Source organism: Panthera uncia (assembly GCF_023721935.1).
Source record: "Panthera uncia isolate 11264 chromosome A3 unlocalized genomic scaffold, Puncia_PCG_1.0 HiC_scaffold_11, whole genome shotgun sequence".
NCBI lineage: Eukaryota > Metazoa > Chordata > Mammalia > Carnivora > Felidae > Panthera > Panthera uncia.
In genome coordinates, this window is record NW_026057578.1 from 9,841,431 (window position 1) to 9,856,955 (window position 15,525).

A 15,525-nucleotide genomic window follows, 5' to 3' on the forward strand; every position below is an offset into this window, starting at 1 on the left:
GTGGCTTTCACACGAAATAGGAAGTGTCCTTCACTTAGTGGGCGGAGCCAGGGATGACAGATGTCCTCAGTATGGGGGACCCTGCCCCACCACCGAGGTATCTCGCGCCCTGCACAACTTTCTACAGTCTTAGGGGCGTTGAGGTAGGACCCGTAGCTCATCTGTAAGAATAGCTCTCAGTGCTCATTTGTCCTCTGCATCAATCTGTAAGTTGGCTTGGCCTGTTATCCCAATGCTAATGAAGGTCAAGTTGTGCGGCATCTGATACAAGTCTAGACTGTTCCTTCTTCTAATTACGTCCAGGCACGCCCTTGTGCTTCCTTTTACCTGTTCCACTTGGCTTCTAAACCCAACCTTGGCCATCATTGGTTGGAATCATCATCATCGGACGTCTTTCCAGTGTCGCCTTCCACAATACTCCCAGACTTTGGCATATGGAATATTTTCATCCAAAAAACAAAAAAGTCACTTCTTCCAGGAAGCCCTCACTGCCCACCCCATCGTCCTCGGCACCCATCGCCGAGGCAGTTACCGTGTTTCATCCAGCCTCCCAAGAGTGAGGATCCTGGTTTTCTTATTCCTCCTGGTACCGTATTGATTGACACCTGTTGCAGGATACAGGAGCGGGCCCGTATATATTCGCTAGATAAGGAGGGACGGAGGGAGGGAGAGAGGAAACGATTACAGCCAGAGCTTGGTTTTTCTGCAAAAACTATTAAATAATACATTGAGGCTTCAGCTGGGGTTCACCGTTGAACGTTGCCTCTCGTATTCTGCTGGTTTGTATGTTCGTTGTTTATTACCTCGAGGCTTGAAAATCGGTGCCTTCCTTAACGAGCAGAATCGACAAGAGTGAGTGGTCACTTTCTGTAGAAGCAAAGGTTCAAGTCATTCTTTTGACAGATCGCATGACGGCCCCCCTTGTGGGCCCAGCAAAATGCCACTCCTGCCCTCAAGGGGCTCGCCTGCTGGAGGGACAATCAGACTCAGAGACAGGTAATTACCGAGCTCCGAGCTTCTTCGTGTTCGACGTGGGGGAGGGACTGGGCAGAGAGCCCGGGAGCGCGGGGCGACATGGTGAGGGCTAGTATGTTATCCAAACATGTCAGTTTCTGGTGACAAATGGAACCACTAGGGGGGTGACGGCCTCCTCCAAAGCAAGCATGACATGTGATGACTGGGGGCTGGACGCAGTGTGCTAAAGCCGTGGCCATAAATCGGATGATGTTCAAATGCGCCATCGCTGGGTCAGGCAGCCTCCAAATCTGTCAAACCACTTACTTTTGGCCCCGGGTCAGCCTCTCTGGAAGGAGTTGTTTTTCTGAACTGCCCCTTGGTACTTCACTTCCTTACTGCCTTGTACGTGATCGCTCAGGTTTGGATTAGTCCAAGTGGTTTTATAAAGGCTTTTTCTTTAAATTACAAAGGTAGTAAGTGAACACTACAACAAGTTTATATGGTAAAAATGTATATACGTAAAAGCTGGTGAGCCTAAGGGCGTCTGGGTGGCTCAATGAAGCGTCTGACTTCAGCTCAGGTCATGATCTGGCGGTTTGTGAGTTCGAGCCCCGCGTCGGGCTCTGTGCTGACAGCTCAGAGCCTGGAGCCTGCTTTGGATTCTGTGTCTCCCTGTCTCTCTGCCCTTGTCAGCTCGTGCTCTCTATCAAAAATATATAAAAATGTTCCAAAAAATTTTTTTTAAAAACTGGTGTGCCTGGGTGGCTCCGGTGGTTGATTTCAGATCAGGTCATGATCCCAGGGTCATGGGATCGAGCCCGGCATCAGGCTCTGTGCTAAGTGTGAGCCTGCTTGAATTCTCTCTCATTCTCTCTCTCTCCCTCTGCCCTTCCTGCCCTCCCCCCCACTCCTGAGCTCTCTCTCTGTTTAAAAAAAAAAAATCTTGACCGATGGCAAGACACACCGCTGTGAAGAACACAGACCACATTTCCCAGCCTGCCTTGCAGCTAGGCATGGTCTCATACGAGGCTCTGGCCAATGAGAAGTAACTGAAAGTGTCACAGGCCACTTCCCAGTAATGGCCTCAGGGAAGATATGTCGTCTCTCCTCCGACTCTTTGCTTTTAGGTAGATATTGCCAAGATTATCCGGAGCTCATGCTTCCGTGTTGGACCACAGGAGGAACCACAGATTGAGAAGAGCAGAACAGCTAGATAGAATGAGCCTCAGTTCCTAATTATCGTGGAACCGCCACACTGGCATTCTGTCTATGTGTCTGTTGTTACTTTGGGTTTTCTTTCCTGCACAGCCAGATGGAGTCCTGACTCATTCAGGGCTCAGTAAATATTTCTTTTTAAATTTGTTTTCTTTACATTTATTTGTTTTTGATAGAGAGAGACCGAGCACGAGTGGGGGAGGGGCAGAGAGAGAAGGAGACACAGAATCCGAAGCAGGTTCCAGGCTCCGAGCTGTCAGCCCAGAGCCCGACGCGGGGCTCGAACTCCCGGACCGTGAGATCATGACCTGAGCCGAAGTCGGCCGCTTAACCGCCTGAGCCGCCCAGGTGCCCCTTGAACTAGCGATTGCATTTTCTTTGCAATGTCACCTAGCAGTGAAATTACTGCATTGTATGGTATGTCTATTTGTAATATTTTGTGGAGCCTCCATGCTGTTTTCCGTAATCGCCGCATCAGTTTCCATTCCCAGCAACAGTGCGCAAGGCCTCATCTTCCTCCACATCCTCGCCCACACTCGCTGCTTGTTTTGTTGATTCTAGCTGTTCTGACAGGTGTGAGGTGGTATCTCATTGTGGTTTTGATTTGTGTTTCCCTGATGATGAGTGCTGTGGAGCATCTTTTCATGTGCCTGTTGACCATGTGTATGTCTTCTTTGGAAAAAAATCTATTTAGGTCCTCTGTCCGTTTTTAATCAGATCATTTGGGGTTTGGGTGTTCCCTTGCGTACGTTCTTTATATATCTTGGATATTAACCCCTTGTCAAATATGTCACTTGCAAATATCTTCCCCCATTCTCTAGGCTGCCTTGTCGTTCTGTTGACGGGTTGCTTCCTCGTACAAAAGCTTTTTATTCTGGTGTAGTCCCAAGAGTTTAAGTTGCTTTTGTTTCCCTTTGCCTAACCAGACATATCTAGAAGAATGTTTCTATAGCTAGCATCAAAGAACTCACTGCCTCCGTTTTCCTCAGTTCTCACGCCTCAGTTGGCGTCTTGAGATCAACGAATTGGAAAACTTCTAGTTTAGATGAATCCAGGAGTTGGTGCCATCTCGTCTGCACAAAATCAAGGTCTTGTTACAAGGGGTGAGAGGAAATGGCTGTCCAGTAGGCAGTCAAGAATGTCTGCCACACTTTCCAGGAACTCACAGCGTATACGCAGCCTGTGGGTATAGTTAACTACCTGTACCTGTTTTTTCTGTTTTGTCATTTTCTCCACCGTCATACGATTTGTATTAAAGATGTACTTTCGGGGCGCCTGGGTGGCTCAGTCGGTTGAGCGGCCGACTTCGGCTCAGGTCACGATCTCGCGGTCTGTGAGTTCGAGCCCCGAGTCGGGCTCTGGGCTGACCGCTCAGAGCCTGGAGCCTGTTTCAGATTCTGTGTCTCCCTCTCTCTCTGACCCTCCCCCGTTCATGCACTGTCTCTCTCTGTCTCAAAAATAAAAATAAACGTTAAAAAAAAAAATTAAAAAAAAAAAAAAAGATGTACTTTCTTCGTGGCACTGGGCTTCATGCGTAAGAGTTTAGACCCAACAGTGCTGGCGCTAATTAGCTATACAACCTTCAACCGTGTCTTTACCTCTCTGTAGGCGCCTTAACACCCTAATCTGTAAGATGGGATAATGGACCACTCTTCCCATTCTGCAGATTCAGTCTTCTGGTGGGTTAAAGAGACGGAACCTGTAAGCACCTAGTACCGTGCCTGACCCATAGTTAGATGCATTGCTGTTAGCGCTCTCTGTCTCTCTTTTATTTTTATTAACGTTCTAAGTCACTTTCATCCTCATAAACTTTTGGTGCCTTAAAAGTCTGAGGCCTCCCAACGTGATGTTTCATTTTTTTTATGTTTTTATTTTTTTTAATTTTTTTTTAACGTTTATTTATTTATTTATTTTTTTTTTTTTGAGACAGAGAGAGACAGAGCATGAATGGGGGAGGGTCAGAGAGAGGGAGACACAGAATCTGAAACAGGCTCCAGGCTCTGAGCTGTCAGCACAGAGCCCGACTCGGGGCTCAAACTCACGGACCGTGAGATCATGACCTGAGCCGAAGACGGCCGCTTAACCGGCTGAGCCACCCAGGCGCCCCACCAACGTGATGTTTTAAAATGACATGTGGTGAAATGGCCAGGACTGGGTGACACGTGAGGTTCTCACTATCAGCAGAACCTAAAATTGCACATGACCAGGAGCGCCTGGCTGGCTCAGTCAGGGAAGCGTCTGACTTTGGCTCAGGTCATGATCTCGTAGTTAATGAGTTCAAGCCCCGTGTTGGGATCTGTGCTGACAGCTCAGAGCCTGGAGCCTGCTTTGGCCTCTGTGTCTCCCTCTCTCTCTGCCTCTCCCCTGCTTGTGCTCAGTCTCTGTCTCTCAAAAATAAAATAAACGTTAAAAAAAAAAATTTAAGAGTTAAAATGGTAAACTTTACGTCATGTGTATTATAACGCAATAAAAAATATTAGAAGGCCCAAGGGACTTTCTGGTCCCTTCGGGGGACACTTGGGGAGTGGGGTTCCCAACACTCAGATCCCACCGCCAGTCCTCCGTCTGAAGGGACTCGGGGCCCTACTCACAGACTTGCCTCGTCTGGGGCTGACCTCTGCACCTGCCAGCTCCACCTGTTCCTTTCCCCCTGGCCCGGAAGCTGAAAAAACTACAAATAAACCGGAAAAAAAAAAAAAAAGTCTTATGCAAAAAGATCTGCAGAGCTGTCCCCGGTGCCTGTGTCTTTTACCGGAACGAAGCTGTCCTTATCACGCACAGTGGCCATCACTCTCTGCACCTTCCCAAGAAACGTGTTCACAGATGACGTCTTCACTCTCCCTGGTCTCAGGTGAAGAAGAGGCCTTCCTGGCACTTTCTGGAAATCCTGGAGCTGTGCAGAGACCTGCTCTTCATTTACTGAAGCCGTGCTATCCACGACCCCATAAAATCCAGTGATCTCCTCTGCTTTTGTCCGGGCCTCTAGAGAAAATGACACTTGATCACCTCAAATTCCTTTCTGTCTCTCTCACACACACACACACACACACACACACACACACACACACCCGCCTGAGAAATAAAGCCATAAATACGGTTAGTTCTGTTGACATTCACACCGGAAGGAGCCACAGAGTTCCAAGTACTGCCCTTTCCTTTCCTACTTTATTACTGAACGGCAAGAAAAACACAGTGGCGGGGCTTTCCTGGCCATTCAGGGTAACGCCGTGGGTTTCTTTCTTCCTCCCCAAGGGGGACGAAAACATCTCTTCACTGCCAAAGCCAAAAGGCTTCCGAATGAGCTGATTCGGCGCAGGGCCCGGCGAAGGCCACTCAGTAAAAGGTGGGGAGCACGTCTGCCCACACCCGGCAGGGGCCGGCGTCCTGCAAAGAGCAGTCCTGAGCAGGCCTGCGTCCCCCCCCCCCCTCCTCCCCGGCTCGGGTTTGAAAATATCAACAACATTCCTGTCCACTGTAATCAAATACTTACGCAAAAGGCTATGGAATGCGCAATAATTTGTCAGGCCGCCTTTTAGCGGCATCCACGAGAGCAAACTCCGGTAGGGCCCCCTTGACCCTGAGAGGGAGTGCCCTTTGACCTTCTTTGGGCCTCTTTTATGCGAGGCTTCACTCTGACCAGATGGCTAAACTATCAAAGGATTTTTATGAGTAAAAACTGCTTTCTCAACTTGCAAGTTGTATATTTCTTTCCATGTTAATGCGAACTATCAGCCCAGGGGCTTTAAATTGACAACACAAAAGGGTGCCTGCAGCTGGGGCCCCACAGACCCCCGGCATTGTGTGTGAGCGCGAGGGTAACGGGTGTTTGCAGAGAAAACAGCTGACCCCCAGATGAGGACAATTTCAGCTAAATATTTAAAATAGCCATCAAGGAAGGAATGATTGATTGGGGGGGTTTTTTGGTGTGTGGGTGTGTGTGTTTTTTCTTCCTTTGGTTCCAGCCATGCGTGATCTTTTGTGAAGCTGCCGGCCAGCGTGCTTCCTGCGTAAATCCAAACTGTATCTTTCCTTCCCTCCCGCCCATCCCAAGTTTCCACCTTTCGGGAAGGCCGGGTGACGAATTAAAAACCATTGGATCCAGTGGCGCCTGGCACGCAAAATAGAAAACGCCAGACTTGCGTTGGATTCCAGGCAAAGCCGTCCTGAGACCGTGGGTTGGCGGTGCGTGCAAATCCATAGTGTGTGTCCCGTCAGTTCCTGGGCGCGTTCGAACGATCGGGATGAGTTGACTCAACAAGTCTTCGTGGGCACGAGCCCTGAGGCAGACACTGTCCCCGCCCGGAAGGGACTGCTGAACAGGAGCGCAAAGTCTATTGAGAAGGTGCTCGTTCATGTTGTGGCGCGGGCGAAACGACAAAGACATCAACACTCCCCAACGTCAGGCAGCCTCAGCGCGGTGATGGGAACAGGACAAGACAACATAATGGGGACTGTGCAGCGAAAGGGTGGTCTTCGAGGACGTATGCTTAGGAGAGGCCCCATTGAGAACGTGACGTTGTGGCAAAGTCCAGAAGGAGATGAAGGAGCCAGGTTCAGGAAGATGTAGGCAGCGTGGTCCGGGCAAAATAAAACGCAAGCCACAGGGGCGCCTGGGTGGCTCAGTCGGTTAAGCGGCTGACTTCGGCTCAGGTCATGATCTCAGGGTCCGTGAGTTCGAGCCCCATGTCGGGCTCTGTGCCGACAGCTCGGAGCCTGGAGCCTGCTTCAGATTCTGTGTCTCCTCTCTCTCTGCCCCTCCCCTGCTCATGCTCTGTCTCTCTCTGTCTCAAAAATAAATAAAACGTTAAAAAAAAATTTTTTTTAATAAAATAAAATGCAAGCCACAGACATAGTGCTAGGTAGGTGTTCCAGTAGCCAGACTTCAAGAGGCAAAAAGAAATGGGTGGAAACCATTTAAAGCTCTTTTATATTTTATTGTAAGGACGCGTTTTATTTATTTATTTTTTTGTATCTTAAGTTTATTCATTTATTTAAGTAATCTCAACACCCAACGTGGGGCTCAAACTCAGGACCCTGCGATCAAGAGTGGCACTCTCCTCCAGATTCTGTGTCTTCCTCTCTCTCTGCCCCTCCCCTGCTCATGCTCTGTCTCTCTCTCTCTCTCTCTCAAAAATAAACATTAAAAAAAAAAAGAGTGGCACACTCCTCCGACTGAGCCAACCAGATGCCCCTACTTTATTTGCAGTATTATAATTTTTGTTTTTAGTTTTAACAACTTTTTATTTCCATTTATTTTTACATTTATTTAATAATACGTTGTTAGCGTTAACTTCATGTAATGTTAAACTTTCCAGTAGTCATGGGGCACCTGGGTGGCTCAGTCGGTTAAGCGTCCGACTTCCGCTCAGGTCACGATCTCGTGGTCCGTGAGTTCAAGCCCCGCGTCGGGCTCTGTGCTGACCGCTCAGAGCCTGGAGCCTGTTTCGGATTCTGTGTCTCCCTCTCTCTCTGCCCCTACCCCGTTCATGCTCTGTCTCTCTCTCTCTCAAAAATAAATAAACATTAAACAAAATTTTTTATAAAAAAATTTTCCAGTAGTCACAAAGGATTTTCAAAAAAAATAACAAATGAGATTTACACATCTTTTTTTTTTCTTACTAATTCTTTGCAACCTGGCATGTATTTTACACCAAGCGCACATCTCCATTTGGACGTGAAACTTCCATGAAAAAGATTTGATCTGAACGTACGCTTTGTAAAGTTTACAGCTGACAAGTTACTAAACTGTAACCAAATGTCCTTAAAAGCACTCTCATAACTGAGTGACGTATGAGTTTTGAAGTGTTAGTCTACACTAAAATAAAGTTAGGGGCGCCTGGGTGGCTCAGTCGGTTAAGCGTCCAACTCTTAATTTCGGCTCAGGTCATGGTCTCACGGTTCATGAGTTCGAGCCCCTCGTCAGACTCCTTCCTGACTGCGTGCACCTGCTTGGGATTCTGTGCCTCTCACTCTGTCCCTCCCCAACTTGCGTGCACGCTCTCTCTCTCTCAGAATAAATAAACTTAATTAAAATAAAGTTAGAAATCCAAGTCCTCGGGTGGCCACTGTGGACCACGGCAATAGTATTGGCCAGCTCAGGGATGGGGAAGAATAGTGGAGCCCCAGAAGGGCAGCGCGGGTGAGGACCAGTCAGCACAGGGTGTAGGGGCTGGAGAGGGGTTGGCCATGCCAGGAGCAGAGCGGCCGAGGCAAAGAGCAGAGGCAGGGCCGGGCGCCCGCCAGCTCCCACCCGATCCCCGAGGCTGGGTGAAGAGCTCGGATGTGTTACAGGTGTTACTTCCGAAATGGAAGGCAGGGGTGGAGAGTGAGAAGAAGTTTCTCTGTGGTCAGCTCCTGGTAACACTGTCCGGGGCCACACCACACGACCCAGGAACACGGGCTAACGGGGCTAACGATTTAGTCCCGAGGTCATAAAGGAGGCTCACAGCCCTGCTGGAATAGCAAAATACCGCAAACAAACTCAATATCCGCCAGCCAGAGAAAGGATGCATAGAAAGTGATACGTTCCTGAGAGGGAATATGATCCTGCAGTTGAAAAGAAGCATCCATATCAGCATGATACATCTGAAAACAGAATAAGAACAAGAAACTATTTATGTACATTAAAGTAATGTAACATTTAGACATAGATGTATGTAGACACGTATATACATACATATAGAATATTAAAACTGTAACGTAGGGCCAGGAGGAAACACACATTTCATGAGAGCAATAACTTTTTGGGTGGAGGGGGCTTGAGGAAGGGCAGAGTGGGCTGAACTTTGTATGTTTTATTTTTAATTCAAAAAGTATCTGAGAGATTGTAACACAAAGATTATATTTGGTGACGGGGGGGGGGGCACCAGGAATATAGGTGTTTATGACACTGCATTCTGTACTTTCAGTTGATTTGAACAGTCTCCAAATGAAAAGAAAAAGCCCATTGTAACCGACGAGAAAGGAAACCTTTTTCGCCCCCCAGTCCTCGTGTCTTGTCTGTCCCTGTGTTTCCTGTAACCTTCCAGTGCTGACCATGGCTCGGAATGAAAGAGTGCAGATGTATTACATACTGTGTTTACTTATAACCTTTTCTGGAAGAAAAAAAAAAAAGTTGCTGACCTGGTTCAGCACATGTCTGAGGTTGACCATCAAAAGGATTTTTAACTCTTTCATCACTGGCATCAAGCCGTGTGTGTGTGTGTGTGTGTGTGTGTGTGTGTGTGTGTGTATGACTTCAAGATTTTAAGGTTTATAAGTTCCTCTACCTTTTTACTGTTTGGAGCACTGAACACCAAACATGTTCCGTGATGAGCGAAAAAAAAAAAATAGTAAAAACGTAAAAGTTGACAGCCCAGTTCGCCACTGCCACGAAGAAACTAAAGAAATTCTTCTTTTCTGATTTCTGAAGCTATAACCCCTCTCGCGGACCACATGTTTGTGCCCCCCACCCCCCACCAAAATGTATATGTTGAAACTCCAGTCCGCGGTGGGATGGTTTTAGGAGGTGGGGCCTTTGGGAGATGATGAGGTCATGAGAGTGGGGGCCCCAGGATGAAATTGGTGCCCTCATATAAAGAGACACGAGGGGCACCTGGGTGGCTCAGTCAGTTAAGCCTCCAACTTCGGCTCAGGTCATGATTCATGAACTCATGGTTCGTGAGTTTGTGCCCCTGTGCTGACAGCTCAGAGCCTAGAGTCTGCTTAGGATTCTGTGTGTCCCTCTCTCTCTCTGCCTCTCCCCTGCTTGTGCTCTGTCTCTCTTTCTCAAAAACAAAATATTAAAAATAAATTTTTTTAATAAAAAAATATAAAGAGACACGAGAGAGTTGCCTTCTGTCTCTCTCTGCTCTCCGCTGGCCATGTGAAGATACAGTGAGAAGGTGGCTGTCTGCAAAGCGGGACGAGAGCCCTCCCCAGACACCAGGTCTGTGGCCTTGATCTTGGCCATCCCAGCCTTCATAAATGGGAGAAATCGACGTTTGTTGTTTAAGCCACCCAGCCTGTGATCCCTTGTTACAGCAACTCGAGCTGACCACAGCAACTGCGTGTACAGCCTTTCCGTGAATCCATCACTCGCTGTGGGGCCTGTAACACTCAGCTTCCCAGGCCTTAGATTCCCATCTGTCTAACGGACGTAATGGTAATCCTGGCTTCCTCACCAAACCAATATGAGGTATAAATGCAATAATCCACGTAAAGGCCTTAGTACAATTTGTACGAAACACAGGCATACTCCGTGATCATTCCCGTCTCTATCTCTTTTTGCGTTCACATTTATGCCGCCTGAGATAGGAGCCGGGAGCGCTGGTTTTGTGGTCGGAAAGGTGGGCTGGAAACCTGATTCACCCACTGCCTAAGTGAACTTGGGCACCTAGCCAGAGAGTAGTTCAGAGAACCAGATGAGATCGCCCTCGTGAAGCCCCTGATGGGACCGGGCACGAGGTGAGTGCTCGAGGGATGCCAGCCACTGGAGAGCCTTCTTATGGGGGCTGTGGCTCTCCTTCAACCTGGACAGAAGGACTGCTGGCAACAGAGAATGCACCAGCATTTCAGCAAGGCTCGTCTGCTCCCACATACGGCTCACGGGCCGACTTAGTCTTGCAAAGTCATTAAAATAATTTCTTGTAGGGGGCGCCCGGGTGGCTCTGTCGGTTGAGCGTCTGACTGGATTTCGGCTCAGGTCTCGATCTCACGGTTCGTGGGATCGAGCTCCACGCCAGGCTCTGTGCTGACAGCATGGAGCCTGCTTGGGATTCTCTCTCTCCCGCTTGCTCTCTCTCTGCCCCTCCCCTACTGATGCTCTCTCCTCAAAATGAATAAACTTAAAAAAAAATATATTTGTTTGTCGAGAAAATGTCATTCTGAGTCGTGTAAATATATACCATCACACGTTCTTGTTTTTTAAACATCTTTGCGTATTTTGAAGGACGATTTGGCCTCCAAATTCAAGCCTGTTGCTTTCTTTAAGAAAAAAAAAAGTTTATTTATTTGTTTTGAGAGGGAGAGAGAACCCCAAGCAGGCTCTGCACGGTCAGCACAGAGCCCGACGCAGGGTTCAAACCCACAAACTGCGAGACGGCAACCTGAGCCAACACCGAGAGTCGGACACTTAACCGACGGAGCCACCCAGGCGCCCGGAAGCCTGTTGCTTTTTTAAATTTCTGCAGTTATTATTCTTAACCCATCAGCCTTGCTTATCCAACCAAGTTTATCAAGGGCAAATGTTGCTGGCTTCACTGAGTTATGACTATAAACACAAGGAATATGAGAACAAGGCAGAAGGTGGCTTCTTTATAACCAGCTGTAATTTATCCAAGGTTTTGTCCTGGCCTTTGATTTGGAGCTGACTCTGGATCTAGTGTCCCTCTGATTGCATTAGGGGCAGCCTCAGGGGTCAGACACAATTCCAAGGTCCTGGAATCAGTTAGGAGACTGGAGAATGCACATGTGTGAAGGGACAGGGGAGGAGGCTTTTGTAAAAATCACCGTCCAAGACTCAAACACCAGCTGACCAGGTGACCTTGGGAGAGGACAGGGCCAACTTCAGGGAGGTGCAACCTGTCCCTGTGCCCAGAGTTTAATGCTCTGCCGTGGCCATCTTGAAATTCTTTTTTTTTTCTTGATGTTTATTTAATTTTGAAGGAGAGAGACAGAGAGAGACAGAGTATGAGCGGGGGAGGGACAGAGAGAGAGGGAGACACGGGATCTGAAGCGGGCTCCAGGCTCCGAGCTGTCAGCACAGAGCCCGATGCGGGGCTCGAACTCACGGACCGCGAGATCATGACCCGAGCTGAAGTCCAAAGCCTCACCGACTGAGCGACCCAGGCGCACCGCCATCTTGAAGTGCTTAAGATTGTACCAAGATGCCTTACGCTTTGATTTTGCGCTGGCCCCTGCCAGTTCTGTAGCTGGTCCTAGGAGAGGAAGCCAAGGCCTTTTTGCTTATGCCGGGCACAGCTGTGAGTGTTACAAGTGATGACAAGCATACTGTGCACCCAGGGAATAATACTGATCACAAGAGACATGCATGAACCAAAAACTCCACACAGACGATTTCATTTCGTCCTCCACAGGACCCATTTTACAGATGATAAAACTGACGCTTACAGACAGTACTGGTAGGTCACATCAGCAAGCACTCGGGATCTCCTTTAGTTTTCACAGAATCCTGTGAGATAAGAAACACTGGTTCCACCACATCTTAGTTCTTACAAATAGGTAAGCTGTGAACACAGTAAGAAAAAAAGAGGGGCGCCCGGGTGGCTCAGCGGGTTGGGGGTCTGACTTCGGCTCAGGTCATGATCTCCCGGTTCGTGAGTTCCAGCCCCACGTCGAGCTCTGTGCTGATAGCTCAGAGCCTGGATGGAGCCTGCTTTGGGTTCTGTGTCTCCCCCTCTCTCTGCCCCTTCCCTGCTCATGCTCTGCCTCTCCATAATAAATAAACATTAAAAAAAATTTTTTTTCACTTAAAAACAAAAAAGAGAATAATCCAAAGAAAGCAGAAGGAAGATGGTAATAAAAGGTACGTCTAAAAATAACAAAATAGAAAACAAAACATTTGGAGAGAAAGAACTAGCCAAGCCAAAAGCTGGTTCTTTGAGAAGACTAATAATCTAAGAAAAATATCTAACTCGACGGATCAAGGCAAATAAAAAAATATAAATAAAAAAATCAGAGTAGAAAGAGAGCTTAACCACACATACAGAAGAGAAGAGTAATTGAAGCTTAATACCATAAGAGGTTTCATGATTTAAAAAAAAAAAAAAAACCATGAATATTTGGTGAAATTAGCAGCTTCTTAGGGAAGCATCATTTACCAAACCTGAGTGAAGAGATCCAGAGACCTAAATAGACCTAACGCTGTTGGGGAGACCGAAGCAGGAGCTAATATGCGTGGACACGTGGACACAAACACACACACACACACACACACACACACACACACACCTGGCATACACATGTTCACAGGCTAGTTCTACCAAACATTTAAGAAACAGGAAAATGGAGACTGTTGACTGCCGCCTGATCCTAACAGCTAACATTTATTGAGCACTTACTGTGTACCTAAGCACCGTGCTGAAAGCTCTCTGCGTATAATGTCAAACAAGATAGGTACTTATTGTCCTCATGTTGCAGATAAGGACATTAAGGCTCAACGATGTTAAGCGGCTTCCCGGAGGCATGCAGATGGCAAGGGGTAGAGCTGGGATTTGAACAAGGCTCTTCTATCAACTCCGGAACTAACAGCCATTGTCTCTGCGTTCCACCACCGCTCTGAACTGGTTGAGGGAAGCCATGTAGTCTGGGTCGAAGGGACAGAAAGAGCAGGACCTTCGCGGTCCCTGGCTTCACTCGCGTTCTGTCACAGTCCCTTGGATGTTCACGGAGCGCCTAACCGAGGTCCCTGCCCCCACCAAGCTCGTATTCTAGTACTCTGGGATTAGGCATGCTTGTTTTACCCTGCCCTTAAGAGATAGCAGCTATTGTCAGCAGAGGGGCATTGTCCTTTGCCCCTCTGCTGGTAATCAAGCTGGAAGATATGACCTGATGGGTATCTCAGCCCCACGATTAACAACAAGAAGACAGAAGAAATAAGAATCGTCCCATGTTTATACTTTACATGTGGAATCCCGTTTTGACCAAGGCCATTTGTGATTTGGTAATTCGAAATTAAACAAAAGTGCATGGACAGTCTCCCAGGGTCGGTTTTATATTATCTTGACTTATCCCCATGTTACGGATAAGGAGATACAGCTCCGGGAGGTGAGGGAAGGCAGATGTTTGAGCCCCAAACCCAAGGGTCCCTCATTTGGCATGACAGTCCTGGATACCATTGAATCCCGGTGCAGAAAGAGGAGAGCTGGTTCCTTGTTTTGTTTGTGTTGAGAGAGAGAGAAAGAGAGAGAAAGCTCACATTCGAGTGGAAGAGGGGCAGAGAGAGGGAGAGAGAATCCCTGGCAGGCTCCATGTGCTGTCAGTGCAGAGCCCGGTGTGGGGCTCGAACCCACGAACCGTGAGATCGCGACCCGGGCTGAAATCAAGAGTCAGACACGCAACCGACCGAGCCACCCGGGCGCCCAAGAAAAGGAGCATTTTTCAGGGACTTTTTGTAAGTGACGTTTGTGGAACACGTTACATGCCAGGCGCGGTGCCTGGCACATTTCGTGGGCTACCTCGTGGGGCAGCTACGTTGCTTAGCTCCGTTTTACAGACGGGGACACTGAAGCCCAGAGACCACTGAGTAGCAGCTAATAAGACAGGGTTTGAACCCAGGCGGCCCGACTCCAGAGCCATCCACTGCAGGCCACCCCGTGAAGACGGTCCTTGTATTTTCTCCTGCGGAAAAACATGCTCACTCTGTCCTTGCCAGACCCAGGAAGCTCAACGCCAGCCCTCAAGCCCAGGGACCCGTTCACTCGGTCAACAAATGTCCTGTTTCTTCCTCAACGTCCCCACCCGTCCTCACCGCCACCATCGATGATCTGCCCCCTTCAGTGAACTCTGATAGCTTGAAACACGAGGTCACCAACTCCGGTGACCTCGGGGCCCAGGCACAGGTCAGAAATGCGGGCAGGAGGCCAGGTGGGAACGCGGGGGGCCCGGAAAGCTGGTCCGGCTCCGGGGCCCACGTCTCCCAAACGCTGGGCTGGGCGTTTCTCTGGCTCTCACCTTTGTGCTCCAGCCAATGGCCTCCAGGCAGCAATGCGGGCGCAAAGTCACCAGCCTTTCCATTTTTCACGAAAAGCCCGAAGCTCCAATTTTCTGTGAATTTTAGCCATCTTTCAAATTCCTTGTAGGTCAGACAAAATCCATCTGTGGGTCAGAGGTGGCCCCCCGACCAGCAGTTCGCAATCCTCCCCAGCTCTTCCTCCCCTCCTCGTTAAAACGGGGACAAGAAAAGTCACCAGGAGATCTAAGCAGGTTAGCATTTGTGAACCACTTAGAACCCTGCCTGGCACGACAGGGTTTCAAAATAATAATAAATTAATTAGGCGGAGAAACCGACTCAAGCTGAGTCACTGATTGCATATTTCCCCCCCTCCACAGACCCGAAGTGTTGACTAACTGGATCTCTCAACTTTCAACTATTTTTAGTCATGTTGACACAGCCTCGGTGCCTGCATTTGAGCGCAGGGGGGGCCTCGCCCCACAGCCCTGTGGCTGGAGCCATCAAAGTCCTCTTTTCCCATTAAAAGAGGCAAAGAGGAAAATCTCTCCGCAGGGACATTTCTAAGTGTGCACGGAGGCTCCCATTATTTAAAAAAAAAAAAAAATATATATATATATATATTAAATATATTAAAATATATATATTATTTATATATTATATTATATTATAAAATATATATT